The sequence below is a fragment of the Pelodiscus sinensis genome, chromosome 30, assembly GCF_052426305.1.
Source record: "Pelodiscus sinensis isolate ZL-2025 chromosome 30, ASM5242630v1, whole genome shotgun sequence".
In the NCBI taxonomy this organism is placed as follows: Eukaryota; Metazoa; Chordata; order Testudines; family Trionychidae; genus Pelodiscus; species Pelodiscus sinensis.
Window position 1 is genome coordinate 6,221,330 of NC_143081.1, and position 7,152 is coordinate 6,228,481.

The following is a 7,152-nucleotide window of genomic DNA, read 5'->3' on the forward strand; positions in this document are numbered from 1 at the left end:
CCAGGTGCCTCCGTGTCATCCCCGGGTGGGTCCTGCTGCCCATTCACAAGAGTTTCCCATGGAACCTGCAGCTGTAGTTCCAGTCCAGAGCCACGTCCATGGGGGTAGAAGAGCAGTCCCACCTGATGGCTATTGGTGGCATCTCTTTGGTGCGTCCCAGCCTAGGCCATAGGGGAGAAGCTGCCTCAGCCCCATGGGCACAACCCAGCCCCCCATTGGCAGTTGCAGCAGAGAGAGTGAGGGCTGGATGGGCCACTGAGACTGAGCTCCCATCTCCCAATGAGAGTGAGGGCCCCCGGGCAGGGCTCATCAGTTTGGGGCTGTGTGTGGAGGGGGGTCTCTCTACCCCAGCTCTGGACCCCCACAGAGAGCTCAGGGCCAGGAGCACAGACCCAGCACCACCAGCCAGGACACTAAAAGTAAGTTTTGCAGAGATCCCAAAGCAGAGGCAGTGAGTGGAAAAGTTCCCCCTCCCTTCCCCACAGCCAGGCAACCCTCCTCACTTCTCTTTAGCACTTTCTAGCTACTGCTGGGGGCCTGGGGTTGAAGCATTGGAAGAAACGGCCCTGCCCCTTTCGGCCTCCTGCTTCCCCCAGAGTGTGGGATCTGGATCTGCACTGGAGAATGAAGGACCCTCCTAACCTGCCCTCACCCGTCTCCTGGATGGAGAGGGGGCAGCCTGTGGATACTGAGACACATGAAGGAACCTTCCCACCCAACTTATTCCTGACACCTCTTGTCTTTGCTGAAACAGACCGATTGTGTCCTGATTGCTCCTTGGAACAATCCCCTTCCCAGCTCCTCTGTTCCCAGGAGGGGAGAGCAGCATTTGGGGGGCAGGGCAGGGATATTGGGGGTTTCAGGCTGTGGGGTGCAGGGCTGAAGATGCAGAGTCTGGGGGGAGGAATTTGTCCACCTGTGCAGAAGGCAGGTCCATGTTCTAGGAGAGAGACCAGAATCTGAGTCTGGTCAGTGTCAAAAAGGGAAGATTCGGGGGCAACTGAATCCCTGCCCAGAAGTTCCGACGTGGGGAACAGACACATGACAATGGAAGGTTCTGCAGGAGACCAGACAGAGATTCAACATGACCTGGCTCCTGGGAGCAGGAGCTGCACAAATTCCAGCTGGGACTGAACTTCGGGTTTTCTTCATTGCAGAAGAGCGATAATGGAACACGAGAGAGAGAGAGAGAATCAGGCTATGTCTAAACTACAGACTTTTCAAGTTAAACAGCCATTTTTCCAAAAAACCTGGAAGAGCATCCACACCTCAAGTGCTTTTTTACGCAGAATAAAGGAAAGAACAGAGGGGGAAAGAACACGAAAAGGTGTGTGGATGGGGAGAGGCTTTTTTTGTTCAAGAAGAAGAAAGAGGAAAAAGCACAGGTGCCCTGCTGCCCATTGTGCCCATGGCAATCAGAGCTTACTTTCAAGACAGCGTCCATGTAGTCTGGATGCTATTTTGCAAAAGCACATTGCAGTGTGGATGCACTTTTCCACAAGAAGTTTTTTCAGACGAGATCCTGCACAAGAAGCCTGCAGTCCAGATTTAGCCTTGCTGTGGGGCAGTTCCCAGAATGGGGGTAGGTGCCAGGCAGGAGATGTGGCTGGTTTGTGTTTCTATTTCTCCAGGGCTGATCTCTTCCCACTTCTCATTTTCTCCTCAGTGCATCCTGGCCTCCCCCTCTCCACTGACCCCCCTGCCTCTGTTCCAGATCCCCGACTGGATCCTACCCTCTCTGTGAGAGGCGGCTCTTTGGTGTATCCCCCGGGGCAGCCGGTTACGCTCGTGTGCTCCCCTCCTCATGGAGGGAGGGATGGGACGTACAGATTCTTCTTCCGAAAAGGGCAGCAGGGCCCCAGCACTCTGCTCAGGGAAAGTCTAGAGCCCCAGCTCGAGTTCCCAGCTGAGAGGGGAGGAGCTGGATCCTACACCTGTGCGTACTGGAGACGTGATCCCAAAGGAACGTCATTTAGGAACAGCAGCCCCGTCTCCATCACAGTGACAGGTGAGCCCGTTTCCTGCTGTTTGGTGGGTGGGTCACTGGGAACCTCAGGCCCATCCCAACACATCAGCTTTGCCCCCTGACTGTGCTCAGGGCCCCTCCTTGTATCTCAACCACTCCCTAGTGGGCTTGGCTGCCAGCTCATCCTCCGAGACTGGGCACTGCTGTGTGGCAGCTCACAGCACTGGGGCTCCAGGGGGGCACTGCTGCAGGGAAGCTCACAGCACTGCACTCTGAGCTGGGCACTGTCAGGGAGACCCTGAATGAACATTGAGCCCTGCAGCTGCTTGACTGGTCTGTTGTGATTAGTGTCAGCAGAGGAATTGGACACTGTCCTGTTCCCCACTCCACTGCTGGCACCAGAACCCCACAGGGTGAATGGGCGAGATCCCAACTGGGGTCAAAGGGCAGGAGATTCCCTGGAGTCACTGGGCCAGGACCCAGGTGGAGTGTGGGAATCTGCCCTGGGGAACCCAGGGCTCTGCGGCATGTGGCCTCCTCCTTCCCTTAGTGCCGGGTTCCTGGTCTGTGCCTGCTGGGTGCAGCTCCCTGACACCCCCAGGCTCGGCTGCACAAACCCCCCTCCCCCACTTCAATCCCTACAGACTGAGGTGCCTCCTCAGGTTCCCAGCAGGGGAAGCCGGTCCCACAGGGTTTCTGGCAGGGAGATCTCTGCTGCTCAGGGTTTGCATGGCCTGGCAGGGATGTGATTCCTAAGCATGGACCTGGGGTTGGCTGGGGTCTGTGGCCAGAATCCCTCCCTCCTCTGCCTTCCCTGGTTCTCCTTCTGCCTTGGTGTTACCAGCCACCCATAGAGTAGGGATCCATGTGGGGATCTAGGGGTTAGAGTGGACCACAAGCTAAATATGAGTCAGCAGTGTGATGCTGTTGCAGAAAAAGCAAATATTGATTTTGCGCTATATTAACAGGAGTGTTGTGAGCAGGACACGAGAAGTCATTCTTCTGCTCTACTCAGAACTAGTTAGGCCTCAATTGGAGAATTGTGTCCAGTTCTGGGCACTGCATTTCAAGAAAGATGTAGAGAAATTGGAGAGGGTCCAGGGAAGAGCAACAGGAAAGATGAAAGGTCTAGAGAACATGACCAATGAAGGAAGGCTGAAAGAATTGGGTTTGTTTAGTTTAGAAAAGAGAAGATTGAGGGGGACATGAGAGCAGTTTTCAGAGACCTAGAAGGGTGTCACATGGAGGAGGGAGAATACTTGTTCGTCTTGGCCTCTGAGGACAGGTGAATAAGCAATGGGCTTAACCTGCAGCAAGGGAGGTTTAGGTTGGACATTAGGAAAAAGTTCCTACCTGGGCAGGTCAAACACTGGAATAAATTGCCCCGGGAAGTTGTGGAATCCCCATCTCTGGAGATATTTAAGGGTAGGTTAGATAAATGTCTATCAGGGATGGTCTAGTCAGTACAAGGTCCTGCCATGAGGGCAGGGGCCTGGACTTGATGACCTTTCGAGGTCCCTTCCAGTCCTAGTGTTCTACGATTCTATGATTTTATAATAACTGTCCCCTCCTCCCACTCCCTTCTCTTTTCCAGCCCCCCAGCTCACCGTGTCCCCATTGCAGCCTGTCTACATTGCTGGGGAAGCCGTGACCCTGACGTGCTCAGCTGGTGGGACACCTGCCGTTTCTGGGTTCCGGTTCTTCAGGTCTGGCCGGGAAATCCACTCCAAGAATCTCACCTCCCCTCAGGACAGTTACAACCATCCCCTGCAGCTGTCGAGTCTGTCTGGATCACAGGCAGGAGTGTACAGCTGTGAATTCTGGAAGACGCTGTCTGGGCGAGAGCTCCTATCAGAGACAAGCAGCCCCATCAACATCACAGTGACAGGTGAGTCCCACTTTCTCCTGCTGTTTGCTGGCCCCAGGGCAGGGTATCTTCTCATGAAGCCCAGGATGAGAAACTCAACTCCACACCGGGCCACCCAGGTCAGTTTGACCCCCCTGGAATATCACCCCCTGGTTCCTGGAAAGTTCGGGGTCCACCTGGAACTGGTTAACAGCCTCCCCTTTAGTCAGTTCAGTGGTGCACCAGGTGCAGTGGAAGGAACATTCACTGGTTCAGAACAGGAACTGCAGAGACACTGTCAGGTGTGGGAGGGAAACCTGCAGGTCCAGATGCGAGGGGCAGGGAGAGCCCTGCCTGGGGAATGGTCCCTTCACCTGCTGAGGGGAGCCAATCAGACAGGGAGTTGCCGTTTCCCCAGACAGGGAGATGAAGCTCAGTGTCCTGCTGCCCTGAAGTGCAGGAGCCACCGTGTGAAATTAGGAGATTTGTCAAAATTCCTCCATCCCAGTGTGACGTAGTGGGGGTACTTGCTGGGATGTGGTGACCCCTGCTGTCTGGAGCAAGACCCAGCAGGGAAAATCTCGCTAGGCAGAGATAAGGCCAAACTTGTCGAACCAGTGGCCAGACACCCCCCATGGAGAGGAACAAAGGAAGGTGAATGCTGCCCTGGACTGGGGGGCAGGGCTGCAAGGGAGTTTAGTTGTTACTGTGGGAGAGCATGGAGGAGACAGCCTAGGGAGAGGAGCTGGAGTTTAGGGGCCCAGTCTCCCCCCAACTCAAGGGGGCCTGAGGCATCCTAGCCCAGTTCTGTGACCAGACTACATCTGTGCTGTGCTGTATCCTGGAGAGGCAATAAACTTCCTCTATTCCACTGGCTGGTGCAGTCTGTTTGTGACATCTCGGGGTGCAGGAGACGGGGAACCCCCAACACGCCGTCACACTGGTGTCAGAAGTGGGATGCACTGCACCCCGTGGATGGAGCTCCCAGCGGTGAGCGACAAGGCGCTGTAGAAGCAAGAGCCCTGGAGCCAGGCGTGCTGGAGACAGAGCGAAGCGGTTCCTGGGAATCGTGGGGCGCTGCAGCACTAGACTGGTGAGTCTGCACCGAGGGGCCCAGCGGGCAGATGGCCTACGCCCGACTCTTGAAGGCAGAGCTGGTGGGGCTGTGCAGAGAGAGGGGCTTGCCGGTGCGGAAAGCAACCAAGGCCCAGCTGATTACCCAGCTGGAAGAGAATGACCAGCCACGGGGCCAGGATCTTGTCCCCAGGGGAAGCAGCCAGACCCCCCCTGAGAGTGTGTCAGGCTCAGAGAGGGGGAGGAGCGCTGGGACCCACCGGAGAGATGAGACAGCGTCTCCCGGGAGGCCTGCAAGCCGTAGCCCATCTAGGGCAGGGGCCAGCCCAGCGGAGCTGCGGCGGCTGGAGATCCAGCTGCGGATGAAGGAATTGGAAGTACAGGACAGAGAGAAGGAACGCCAGGACCGAGAGAAGGACCGCCAGGACCGAGAGAGGCAGCGACAGCATGAGCTGGCCATGGCAGAGCGGAGAACCTGCGGGGCCCCGGCTGCGCCAAGAGTGGATGGGCCCCAGAGTCCCGGGGATGCCAGGCGCTTGGAGAGGCTCACAGTGGCCCAATTGAAGGACGTGGGCGACATAGACGGGTTCCTCAGCTCCTTTGAGAGGGCCTGTGGGCTGCAACAGGTCCCCCCAGCTGACTGGCTGCAGGAGCTCGTCCCCGCACTGAACCAGGAGGCGGCCGGAGTGCTCAGTCAGCTGGAGGACCTACAGCCAGGGGATTACAACCGAGTCAAGGAGGCCCTGCTGCACAAGTTCGGGCTGACCCCCGAGATGTACAGGAAGAAGTTCCGGGGGGTACAGAAAGGGCCACGGGAGACCTATGTGGACCTGGCCTCCCGCCTGGCGCAATACTGCCGCAAGTGGGTGTCTGGAGTCGGAGCCCAGACCGCAGAGGAGCTGCTCAAGCTGGTCATGATGGAGCAGTTCTATGAAGCGTGCCCACCCAAACTGAGGCTGTGGCTCAAGGACCGGAGACCAGAGAACCCCCAGGAGGCCGGGAGACTGGCGGATGAGTTCACGGAGAGCCGGTCCGGGTGTGAATGGGAGTCCCGGAGAGAAAGGGAACCGCGCAGAGACCGGATCTCGGCTGAGCGACGGAGGGAGTCAACTACGGGGCGAGACCAAGGAACAGGTCGTCTGTGCCCCAGAGAACCAGCCAGGCCCTGGACAGAGACAGCCCAAAGCCTAACTTGCCATCGCTGTGGGCAAAAAGGCCACAAGAGGGCTCAGTGCACCAGGTCCCAGGACCGGGGACTTTCCAGGGTTAACTGGCTGGGGCGGGAGGAAGGGCAGGCTGCCCCAGAGGCAGGGGCTGGCAGGCAAACCTCAGCTCAGAGAGAGGGGAAGGATGCTCCGTGCACCTCCCCTGGGAGGTCTGATTCTCAGGAGGCGGATTTCTCCGTGTACCGGGTGGGGGCAGGACGGCCCCTGCGGAGCGAGTGCCTCATACCCCTGGAGGTGGATGGTAGGAAGGTGACGGGCTTCTGGGACACGGGGGCAGAGGTGACTCTGGCCCGATCCGACATAGTGGCCCCGGAGCGGATACTACCCCACGCGCAGCTGACCCTGAAGGGCATAGACGGGTCCCCGTTTAAGGTGCCTGTAGCCAGGGTGCATCTGAAATGGGGGGCGAAGGAGGGCCTCAAGGAAGTGGGGGTGCACCCGCACTTGCCCACCGAGGTGCTGATGGGGAATGACCTAGAGGAGTGGCCCCATGAATCCCAGCGGGCTCTAGTCACTACCTGGAGCCAGAGCCAGCGGGGGGCTGACAACGTAGGTCCAGGGAAGGACTCCTGGCAGCGTCCTCAGGGTCCCATCCCAGTGGACACGGGGTCCAGCCAGGCTGGGACTCCGGACCTAGGCAGAGGTGGGGGACAGGTCCCGATCCCTGCCTCAGCAGCTGAATTCCAGGCTGAGGTGCAGGCAGACCCCTCCTTGCAGAGGCTGAGGGACCAGGCTGGCCTCCATGCAGCTCAGCCCCGGGGGAGAGGTGGCCAGGAGAGATTCCTGCGGGAGCGTGGGCTCCTGTTCCGTGAGTGGCTCCCCCCCAGGAAGGCGAGGGCATGGGGTGTCCAGCGGCAGCTGGTCGTCCCCCGAAAGTATCGCCTCAAGCTGCTGTATTTGGCCCACGATGTCCCCGTTGGGGGCCACCGGGGGATCCGGAGCACCCGGCTGAAGCTGCTCCAGCACTTCTATTGGCCGGGAATCTTTACGGCCGTGCAGCGGTACTGCCGGTCCTGTGACTCCTGCCAGAGGGGCGGGAA